The sequence below is a fragment of the Megalops cyprinoides genome, chromosome 10, assembly GCF_013368585.1.
Source record: "Megalops cyprinoides isolate fMegCyp1 chromosome 10, fMegCyp1.pri, whole genome shotgun sequence".
NCBI classification, from domain to species: Eukaryota; Metazoa; Chordata; class Actinopteri; order Elopiformes; family Megalopidae; genus Megalops; species Megalops cyprinoides.
The window spans coordinates 16195464-16208188 of NC_050592.1; positions in this window are offsets into that span (position 1 = coordinate 16195464).

Consider the following 12725-nt stretch of genomic DNA (forward strand, 5'->3'; position numbering starts at 1 on the left):
CAGAGCGTAACAATGAGTTCATTGCTCTCGCTGCTCAGTTGCCAGCAGCGCCCAACAGAGAGGCACCTCATGAATTTTAACAGTGGCCACGGCCTTGAACTGACTGAGTAAGGGGTGAGCGGAGAGCACTGCGAATGTTAGACCACAGTGGGTAACACGTTTGTGTCCATGTGAGACGGGACGGAGTAGTGGAGATATGGTTGTTTGGTTTTTTGGTTTATTCAGTTTTATTGTGAAGCATTGGTCCACTGAAAAATGTGCGGAATTGCATTCCCCTTAACCGTTTTGTTCATAAACCTATCTGGCCAACTACTGAAACATAGTCAGGCTGCGCTTCTAAGATTGTTGACTCTTTATATGGCTTTTGCTTGTGTTGTACTCTGCCTCACTTGTAAGTTGCTTTGGATAAAAGCGGCTGCCAAATGAATAAATGTAAATTGATAGTAGTTTGTTCCTCCTCCTGGAAATTCCATGTGACTACTCTGTGTGCTCAGAGTGCTGGTGGTCAAGGCTCAGCTGTTCAGGCTTGAGGCAGAGTGATGGTTCAAGAGGATAAACTGTAAAGCAGGAAGGCTGTATGTGTTAAGTTGTATCTGCCTGTTTCATCTCACTCAATCATGTTTCATTTTGCATTGTGCCCTTTGCAACAGGATTGTCATGCCGTGCTTGCAATGTAGAGTGAAGACGCGTGCCTGTATGAAAATGATATATAATTACATAATCTCTACATCTCGTATACAGTCATATGGCGTATGCATCACAGGCAAACTCATTTTCGTAATGTACCTTCTTGTTTAATTAATTGGTAACCATCCTTTCACTTCAACATTTTTTCATCACAGAATGCCTTTTTTTGTCTGTGTTTGCTTTTATTCACTGCTTCCCAGCTCTCTTATAACTTGCCTTTGTCTGTTCTTGGGGGAGAAAAGCAATTCCGATTTAAACAGAGGAAAGCACAAACGGTGCTTTACAATTGTAAAACAAATAAAGGGGAGCTAAGACTGACAGCAGTTATGTTTAGCAAAAATGTGATGTTTAAACATGCTTGATATTCACATTCTCATTTAGAATGTGTGGTATTTCTATGCTTAAAGGTAAGATCTCTATCGAATCTTAACCAACATTAACATTCTGTACCAGAGTATGTATCCTCAGCTTAATTAAGGTAAATTCAGTATTCTTGTTTGAAATTTGCTGAATATAAGCTTTAAACAAGTTATGCTTATTGGCATCTATTTGTTTTTTATATTAAAAAATAGAGAAGAAACATTACACTGGGTGGTTTGGCATCTTTCTATTTTGTGTTTGGGCCTCATATTATGGGAATTCTCAGTTTGCACAATGATTAAATGCTTAATAAAAAATTCATTGTTGTTGCCAACATCTGTATTGTAGGACTAACGGCTCACTGGAGTGTGCGAGGCTTGTAAAGTTTCCAAACGCGTTGTTGAGAACCCTGGAAAGTTCACCGAAGAGTTTGTCTTCCTCATTACCAAGCTACTTCTGCGTCTGCGATTAGACAGAGAACATCTTTAATTGCTTTAAAATCTGAATGCATGATAAGAATGGATTAATTTGATTTTTCTGTTTCTACAAGTAGCAGATGGTTTATGTCTTAGGAATGCTCATGTTGTAAAATGAGATCCCCAGCTTGTCTCTGATTGGTCACTGTTAATGAAGCATGCTGTGCTGATTATTGATTTAGAAAATGAGGATGACACGAGTATTGTGTGTGTTGCTGTAATAAATTAAAGAGAAGCTTTTTTAATAGCCAGCAGAAACACAACTTAAATAACATAAAATATTTGCTTTTCCATTCAGGTGGTCTCTGGCCCTTCAAAGCAATTTTATTGTTTATTAAAAAGATGCACTGTTATAGTTGCTGCTAACAAGCAGATGGTCGACTTGACTTATTTGTGTTTTGTGTTTCTGAATGACCGATCAGATGCATGATGGGAAATTCAATGAGCTGCTTGTCAGAACAGAAACAATGCAATTCTTCGGAGGGAGCCCACCAGAGCTCTGTATGCCCCCCCTCCCATTTTTTAAGGTTAGTCAATTTTTAGCGTTATTATGGGCTGTTGCAGGAGCAGCTGTCCCTGAGTCCCCTTCCTTCTGAATTAATATCTTCACACTGACAAGCTGCTGGTGGGGAGACAATTTGCATGGAGAAATTCAATTCTGTGATGGAAATAATGCACCAGCACCAAGGGAATTTTGGTCTCCTGGAGAATAGGGAGAGGGTCCAGGTTTGGTTCTGGGAAGGGTGGTGTGTAGGGTGGGGAGGTGCAGATATCTGAGTCTTTGAAATCTCGTGTTTTTTCCCTTTTTTTTGGGGGGGGGGGGGGTGGGGGTGGTTCACTTCAATTGATTCACTTCAATTGGTTCACTGTGGTTTGAGAGCTGGATCTGTGTTGGATCCCTTGGGTCCACATTCTGGTTTTGAATTGAAAACTGAGTTTGGCACTCTTGGCGCACAATTTCCTGCAACATGGAAAAACAATATTAGGTCCTCAAAATAAATGAGGACTTAAAATAACGAATGTATGTTATGAGGCGCATCTAAAACAGGTAGTAAAAAGGGTATTTTGACAGAGAATGATCCCAGTGTTTCACTCCGAGACTTCAACTTTAAGCTAGTGTCACTCAAAGCACAACATGTCACTTAATTATCTAGATACCAGTCAATGTTTGAATCCAAATATTTCAGTAACATTTGGAATACTGCATTGTTAAGACCTTGTAGCAGTACTTCCCTGTAAGAACTGAATAATTTTGAGCCTGGAGTTGGAGCACAAACAGATTCCCCCAACTTTACCTGGAAACTCACAAGTCAAGGGTGCTGTATTTATTTTCCTAAAAAGGTCACTCTCGGTTCAATGAGGTGACTAATTGTTTGTGTTTAAATCATTTACCTAAGCCATGTTAAAATTTGAAAGAGAATATGTAAAAACGATTTGTTTGTATGAACTCAGCAGGACCCGAAAACCATGAGATACATTTCTCTGGGAAAATTAGATAGACAGCTAGCTGGGTAACAGACATCCCCTTAAACAGTAGTGTTAATATGGAATGAACCCTGTGCAAGAGGTCCACACCAATGTAAAAATGATCTGCAGAATAAATTAAGATAAAATATGTAAATAGTTTAAAATGCCAGCCCTCATCTGAGGCCAGTTAATAGTTGCCTATGTTTAGTGTTTTGCTGAATAGAGCTCTCTGAAGCCATTTGTCTGTGTTTTACTAAATAATTTTATTGATTGAGAAGAGATATAGGATGTAGTGGAATTTAGTAGGGTTACATGGTGAACTGTTCTGCCTTCAAACTGGTTTTTCCCAAGGTGATTTTGTGTCACAGCATGAGTCAAAACAGAGTTTTTGCTTCATTTTCCTGTGAATTGTTTTCTAACATTTTTTTTTCTTTTCCTTTCTTTAAGTAGTTTGATCCATTATACACTCTCATGTCTGGGCGGTTCATTTTAAGTAGCTTTTCTCACCTATCTTTATCTCTGTGTCTGGCTCTATCCATATGCAGTATTAACGTCTGCTTAATCATATCTATATCTCTGTGCTTTAAAGGGACAGCCTTTTAAGCCCTTCAAATAGAAAATGCTGTTAATAGTGAACATCAAGCTGGGGGTGATTGAACTCTCTTTCTTCCTTTGTTAAGCTGCTCAGGCATTTTCACCACCTGTTACTAATCGTTGTGTAAATCGTCACCATGCGCGACTTGGTTTAACCTAACACTGCGGGTCTGAATCCCTGCAAGAATGATTCTACCAGCAGTGCTTCCATGGGGAAAAAGAGAGAGTAGCTTCATGGATTAGATTTTGTGTGTGTGTGTGTCATCACCTATTTATGAGTTGCCACTTCTTGTTATTTACACTGGACTGATAGTAATACTGAAATGCCAGGCAGAACCCCACTTCAAGGGGTAAACATGTGCAACTTGTTTAAATATTATACATACACGCCACCTGCAGTCAAGAAAAAAGGGTAAATAAAATGGCATAAACCTCCCTGCGTCTCAAAAGTAGGTCTGTGCATACTCAAAGAACACAGGACAAACACACACTCCTCAGTTTGGCACCTCATTCTGCCTAGCTAGCGGTCTCTCTACAAGCTATCAAGCAAAAAAAATGGCTATGAAGACCTTTCTCTTGACCTGATTATCTTTAGACCGACAAAAACACAAACGTTCCACAAATTTCATTTTACATTTTGTGTTATAAATAGAATGGTTATAATTTTCCACTTCCTTACTGCAATTCTGCATGTAAAAAAGATGTTTTGATTTTAAAGGGCAAAGCTCAATGTTTGGTAATTTAGTAACACTGTAAGATCCTCAACAGTGAAGTATGTCAGTCTCTGCTACACTACATTACAAGCATGCACTAGATACATAGCTCAACAAGATAAGACAGCTAAATAGAACACCTGTCTCTACTCCATCACACATGTTGATGTTAAGAACAGCCTTTTCTCTGCTGATATTAAAAAAAAAAAACACACATCAAAATCTAATGGCAAAAACGTGGATGACCTCACATGCAACACGCAAGATAATTCCCATAATGTTAAACATGTATGGTACAGACATGATGGCATGTTATGGCACTTGACTTGGTTCATTCAAACGTGGATCTTCACATTTGAATGATGGGGCCTCCATCAATGGACTAATTCAGTAATTATCAATCATACTGAAATGCTGTCAATCTGGGCCAGGTCTGCTGTGTATCTAAAATGTAATCTATTACAGTGCAGTAGTTGGCTAGTCATAGATTCATTGTGACTTACTAATTACCAAATACAAACTAATAACACTTAATGTAATGGCTGTCATTGGTGATCACATCACTAGCAGGTGATGGAATTAATAGAATCTATAGAAATAATATTAAATACTTAATTCTATTTATTTACATTTGATGTACGCTTCCCTTGATGTGCCAACTTGGTAAGCAAATAAATATTGTAATGTTAGGTTTTTGAAGATCTTGTCTTTTGTTTCAAATTTGTCTTGTCCTTCATGAAATCATAATATACATCACTACCATTTTGAAAGGCCACTCACATTTTATTTTTATGTGACACTTAACATATGAATTTGTAGCCTCAGTTAGCACTACAAAATGGTGCTTTGGTAGGTGGGTGGGTGGCGCATTCCTTTCAAAACACAGATGAGGTCTACTTGTGTGTGTGTTCAGAGCCAAAGAACTGCCTGTAGGGCCTGTTTCAAGAGCTGTTGTTTCCACGAACAGTCATTTACATTTATCATCCAAAACTGTTGTGAACTCAAGCCTCCTTCTGATATATCTGTTTATTAATTTGCCCTTTCCTTTTTTGTTTATTAAAAAAATAATAATTCCACAGCACCAGAAGGTGACAGGCTTATGTTGTTTGTCGCTGCCAAGAATAAGCTATTATTTGCATGGAGTGAACTTAAAATTTGTTCCATATTTGCATTCTTTCAATCCCTGTAACCCATGTTTCTTACCTCTTGCATTTACATAGAGTGTAGTCATGGAAGGCCTCCACTTGAACCTAAACCCAGCTCATTGCATCTCCATGGGCTGCGCACGGCATACAGTGTTTAGTCCACCGGCATGATCTGTGTTCAGCACATGTGTTCAGGTCCTTTTCATTCTGTTCACAGTCAATTATCTCAGTCAGCAAGATTTGCCCAGGAGCCCCTCCAACAGTGATTCTCTTAAAAGCTATTATTGAAATACAATTGAAAAAACAATGTCATTTGACTGCTGTGGTTTGGGATGGTGTTATTTTTTTTCCTCAACATGCCCGAATCATTGTAGTATGACAGCAGTTTTGATAATCTGTGAGTGCCTCGCGTTAGTATTCCCTTTGAACTCCTCTGATTGCAGGCTAATTTTTATTAAGTGAGTGCTAAGCTTTTTTGTGGCAGTCACTGAGGCTTCAAGGAGTCGTTGTGACAAGCAGAGCCCAAGAGCTTAAATTACCATCTCCCTGTACTACCACGGCTATAATTAGCCCAAAATTAAGAAGAAATGTTTGCTTTGGTTAGATTATCCAGAACATTTATTTCAGTCATCAGAGGTTAGATCAAATTGTTACTTTAATGTTTAAAGCAGACGCCTACAAAGGTCTCGTCTGCATTCTGTGTTCAAATTACAGAATACACTTGCCTTTAATTTCTATTTATTACTCTATTTCACTTCCAGCAGTGAGCCTGGTTTTACTTCAAGTGTACTGAATACTAAGAGTATCTGACATGGCTTTTAATTGTTCTGTTTTTATTCTGCATAGATGCTACACTATAAACTAATGGGGCTTTGGGTCAAAAGACAAGTCTTTCATAAGTGAATTGTGGCTTTTGTATTTTAACATTTGTTTTACCTTCTTTTAATATGTATCATATTAAATGTCACTATATAAAGTATATATAAAACATATAAAGAAGTATTTGATGGTCTGTATGTGATTTTAGTCTTGGCAGCTTCCTCCATTCCATTCCCGTTAACATCATTTCTCCCAAACATCTAATTCTTAATACTCTAAAGTGCAAAGACACATTTTCTTTTCATGTAAAAGTTGCTTGACAATTCCAGTGTGTATTGTTGCTTCGCATCCGCAGTTTGTCACCACTCCAGCTGCAGTAAGTGTGGTAGCACAGGGGTTTGTGCACTGAATGACTACTGACATATCCCCCACCCACCCCCCCTATTCAGTGTAGCCTGGGAAGACTTCAGGGGGATGGTGATTTTAGTTTCATGTGTACCTTTTAGATCCATTTGCATCTGACAGCACTGGAATTGATTTGAGATGACATTGTATCTTTGCAGAGACCACAATTATTAAGGTTCATTACTTCACAAGCAGGCACTATTAACAGGGGTTTAACCTGAAGGGACTCTGATCTGTGCTTGCACTTGACAGTATGCCTGTGTGTTAATGCGAACACAGACAGTACCTCCTTCTCAGGTTTCAATGTGGAAAGATCGGCCCATTGATACAGGCAGTAATCCACAGAGGTCTTTGTCATCCCAACATTCGTTTTATGGAGATGAAGAATCGGAAATCCTTTTATCGATGAAACACATCAGCGAACATTTACAGACAACTGCGCTAATCCCTTTATATGTGATAATGATAATGTTATTTTTCAGCACTCTAAATACTCTATATTTGTCTTGTAAATGATTGTCTTCAGCAAATTGCAGTATAGGCAAGATCACACATTTGATTATAAACATTTGAAAAGTTTCTTCTCTTTCAACTTTACCTGTTTGTGATTTATTTCCTAACAATAGTTGTGTTTCTATTGAATGGTTCTTGCATCAGTATATTTTATATATTGTAGTCAACATAAGAGGAAAGCTCTCACAGGTACTTCACAGAGCTTCTAAGAAATGTTTTTCTTATTATTTTGCATTTATCAAGTAATTCGTTTCTTGATGATTTCAAGTTATTTCCCTTGAGATCATCAGCATCCTTTCTCTCCCTTATCCTATGGTTTGAGTAATACATTGTCCTCCACTACAGGTATGATGTAATTAACTGTGTATTTGATCTATTTCTTGAAGTTAAAAAAAGCTTTGTAGTAGCTAAACTGAATTTGTGATCTCACATCTGACCGATAATGAAGATTTATTCAAATTGTCATCAAGCATGTATTAACCCTCTCTGTATCATGCTATTTCTATAAATATATTTATGGAAAATATGGACACTGTTGCATCATAAAAGCAATATTAATAACATGGTGCCATATAATACAGTAATGAATGGGCATAGCATCATCTCTAGGTTATATTGCATTGGAATTTCAAAATAATATCAGAGACTAGGTAGCTAAATGGTATGCCACTGCCAGTGTTGGGAAGGTTACTTTTGCAATGTAATAGGTTACAGATTACTAGTTACCCTGTTAAAACTGTAATAAGTAATGTAATTATTTTAATTACTTCATTGAAGTAATATAACTTACATTTGATTACTTTTCTAACAAATGTTTTAAACTGGACAATAAAGCTGAAAAGTCCTAAAAACGTAAATTTAAACCAGGCAGTGTAAACCTCACAACAGTACTCAACAATGATTACTGTCAAACTTTTATTAAAAGTTCTTAAACGTAAATATGTAGCCTACTGGACGGGCACCGAGCAAAATACAGAGCTAAATTACATCTTGAACACACATAAATAACATGGTGGGAAGGGAGGTACTTTATTTTATGTGACTGATTGTGGTTACATTAACTTACCTGTAGATGTTTCTTCAGGTTTAACATTGGGCATTTCGATGTTGACAGCATTTTCACCGCTGGTAAACAAGCTTCACACTGTACAGTAATGGTAGAGCCCTATTCTGATTTCAGAAGGAAAATATTGTTGAATTTCCACCACTGAAAGGCGTTCTTTTCCAAAGACATGGCCACCCGCCTTGGCGTGGTCGGCTGGTTACAGGCACGGACGTTGCTTAGAGCAATGCGCATTGATTTGATTGGTAGACGAGAGTGCAGTGCAAATTCAAACAAGAGAACCAATCAAAAACAATGCTCAAAATTTGAGCGTATACTGACAAATGAATGGAGCCTGTCTAGACATAGGGACAGCTCCTTGTAAGCCATCCTACCCTTGATGGTGTTGCACTCAAATTTGTCCCAATGGCTTTGCTGACCCGCGTTGTCTGGAAATATGCCAAAAGGCTGTGTTTTTAACCGAACGCAACACGAAATTTATGAGCAGTTTGAATGCAGTTAAAAGTGATGAGTTAAAAATGATCAACTCGGTGAAAATTTCGCCTGGCGAAAGCAAATCACCTTCAAGTAGGGCTAGAAGCCACGCCCCCTTTCCACTTTGCCTTTTCCAACTTGCTAGCAGCGTTGGTGTAATCAAAAATGCTTGCTGTGACGTGGCACAAAATTCACTTATTCATTTCTCAGGCAAGCGATCAAGCCTGTGCTAGGAAACCAAAGCGATATTTCGCTTTGCGTTCATTTAAAGCTCCTAAAAGAAGGCTTTCCTGCACAGGGAAAAGATGCAAAGCAACAGAATGAATGTTATATTCTACATATAAGCTTTTCACCGAAAACAATATACTCAGATGTAACCCCTTTGTAATCACCAACATTTTGATTAGTAACTGTAATTTAATTACATAATAATTCTCAGTTCTCAGTAACTGTAATGGATTACAATTATATTTATTTTGTAATTTAGTTACGTAATACCGTGACATGTAACTAGTTACTCCCCAACACTGGCTACTGCTCATTCATGTGTATTTGGACAAACATGGCTTCGGTTTTTCAGACTTTTATGACTGTGTAAATACGCAATAATTAGATATTACACTTATTCATCATTGGTCAGCATTTTGTGTCTGTCTGCCAAAAACCTTTACTATTACTTCTTCGTAGACCCTTAAACTACATTTTATTACATGTAAATGACCTAAATGTGATTTTTGCCTGGTTTAGGTCTTATTCAAATGGACAACATTGATCGGTGACAGTGGCAGTGTAACTACAATGCACAATGTGTCTTTTGTCCTTTTTTGTTATTAAGCTTCATCCACAGGGGTGTTTTCTCCACAGAGACAACAGAAGCAGGGGCTCATAAGAAAATACTGTACTGAAAATTTTAAAGCACTGTATATAAAACAGGATGTGCAGATAAAGTCTCTTGGCAGTAATACTGAATAAAGAGCCTCAAGGAATATTAACTTTTGTGTAAACTTCTAGCACTGGCTGGGAGCTCACAGTCATTGAGAAAAGGCACTAGAAAGTCTGTTTGGCCTTCACAAAGCCTAGTGTTCGCCATATGAAGGACTCCACAATGTTCATTAGCTGAACAGCCCAGGCAGTCACACCACCTGGAAGAAGTGGTCAACATGAACAAATCATCTTGGGCATAATCAGTCTAAAGCATGGCTATTCAAATAAACCAAATGCCACAGTGAAGCCGTTACAGTATTAACACCCAGGAACCCTCTACAGTACAGTAAACAATGTGGAAAACTGCATACTAGGCATAGGAACAGTGGTTTTTTTCTTCCCAAAAACCTCTGCCTTTATTGAAAACATTGTAAAAGAATGTATGTGTAGTATATTTTCCCTTTGCAAGCATGATGTTGTACAGCATTTCTTTGTTGCAATACTGCATTGCATTTGCCGAGCTGTAGTTCTGAATGCATTACCTTAGATCTCATACAGTGTTACTTTTTTAATTTAATTTTTGCTTTACATTTTTATTTGTAGGCTCAGTTTATTCCAAAATGAGGCAGCAACAGCCTTTCTAATGAGAGGCATCATAGGGCATCAATGTGACTGGTTGTGCTGAGGGGTAAAAGTTCTGTAATCAGCCCCAACCGCCTCTCCCCACCTGTCACCTCAATATCTCAATGCCCCGTTCATTTCTGTCATGTTTTCAAATGAAAGCAGGTCAGTGATAAGCACGTGGCTCGGTTCAGTGCAGGTGAATGACGACAGTATTGTGGTTGCGACAGTGAAGGATTGTCACTGATAGAACAAATAAAATTCTCTTTGAGCTGCCTAAGAGCCAAGCTCTCCGCATCCCAAGTGACACAGTTAGCACTGCAGCAGTTTGCAGGTACACTATCGGAAACAACAACATGAAGTGAACCACAAGGGTGAGGGTACAGCCACTCTTTGATCTTAACACCTGTAGTGCCTCTGCTAGACTGAAATGTCAAGTTCAAGAATCCAGTGTAGTATTATATATAAGCTTTTAGGGCAGCTATCTGCATTATCATGCTTATTCTAAGCATTAAAACTACATTTATATAACCAGTGAGGCAAACAACACCCCTTGAGATTCATTTCCACTGCTCTGTTGCTTAGTATATGAACAAACATGCAGTCGCATGAAGAGGAGCTTGGGGACCTGTCTGAATTATTAAAATTTGAGTGACATGTATGAAGATATATTATGGGTCAATAATTAAACGTGTGTTGTAAATGGACTTCTGTCTTCCCTGGACCACCAAGCAGCATGGGGGGACTGATTTTGAAGTAAATAAATAATATAGCTCTTTTAGACTGTACTTTAATACCATTAAATATTCAGCTATTTGGATGATTGAATTTACTGCTAAATTACAGCTTCCCTGTGGATGAAACAGTGAGAAGAGATGCTCGCTGTGAACTGGAAGCTCGTCAGAAGAGAAGCTGCAAATCCCATCCTCTCACCCAGGTGGGGTAAGCTGGACTGTTTGAACAGACATGGTCCCTGATGATCTAATGTACATTTACCGAGGCGATGTCAATAAAGGAGAATCATAATTACAAGAAACTTTACATTTATCTAGTCAGCACCCATGCCACTCAGTAGGTTTTGTTTGTTTTTTTAAAAACCCCGGAAGTCTTGATATTTTTTTTTTCTCATAAAGACATACAAGCAATGTTTTGGCATTCGACCCCTGATTACAGCATTGGTATCCTCAATGAGAAATTAGGCAATTAGGGAGGTTCACATGCATTATTTAGTTCCCATTAACTTCCTGTGACATCGCAGGGTTGTGGACCAATGAAAAGTGTTGGCTGCACCCAGGCAATTAGTAAAATTAGTGGCATAGGATTTGGCGTAGGTTCAGGCCACATGGCCCGTGAGATACCAGCTTGGTGTCATTCCTGTAATTTGTAACTTCACATGTGAAATAATGGGTTTGAAAAATCGCAGAGGGAGCAAATGTGTCAACCTGTATTATTCAATAAATAGAGGTCTGTGCCTGGAGTAGGAGCGTGTCGAACTCCCTCTAGTCCTTGGATCACATGGTCTTGGAGCAGGCCTGTTTTAGACTCTGAAACGATTAGGAGCTGGGATATCAGTCCAGTGTGTTCTTAATTAACCTCCTGGATCGTGGTTGTTTTCATTCAGGCCTGTTTGCGCCGATAAAGTTTGAATTGCCAAAAGAACATGCCACCCCCTAGTCTACAGGTCCAGAGTTACTCAAGCAGGCCTCTGGTGTCCTTCAGGAACTTTCTATAAAAGTGCACCCTTGTTACCACCGGTTACTGACATTGAGTCCATGGGCATGAAAGGTAATCATGTGAATCAACAATTTACAGTACACCACATGGACAGTATATTCCATATGCATGCAATGAATCACTAAAAGTAGAAAGTATATATTTGTTTATTTCCTTTTTTAAATAACAAAACATTAAAATGAGAGAAGTGTTTGTGTCAAATATTCTTGAGCAAGCACAACTCAGCTGGATAATTACTTATCTTTGTTTTAGCTGTCAAATTCTTGATACGTTTCAAGAGCTTTTCAAGTGTCTGTTGAAATCCACCCCTTTCAGTAGGGATGACCTGCACTGGGAGTTGCTTCACATATTAGTAGCAACTCAGCTGATATCTCATCTCTCAAGTGTGCAACTGCCTTTGATTGAGATCCATTTCTGTGGTATCATTTTGATTCAGTGAGGGTTTCAGTTCACCTCTGTTATTTGTCTTCTCTCTTGCTGCATGTAGTGCTGAGCGGCTCAGTAATTCCCAGTCTCTTTGTTGTTAAGGTTATCTATTGAAAACCTGTGAACAACTGCACGTCAGCCTGATAAAAAGACTGAAGATACCAATTTCACAACTTGTGTCCCCTTTTGTGTAAAAAAAATCTGCTGAGAAGAAAAGACCCGCTTCAAATGATACACAAATTCAATTAATTAAATTAAGTGACATAATGTGTCAATTTTCCTCATGTGTTTTTTGTTTGTGTCT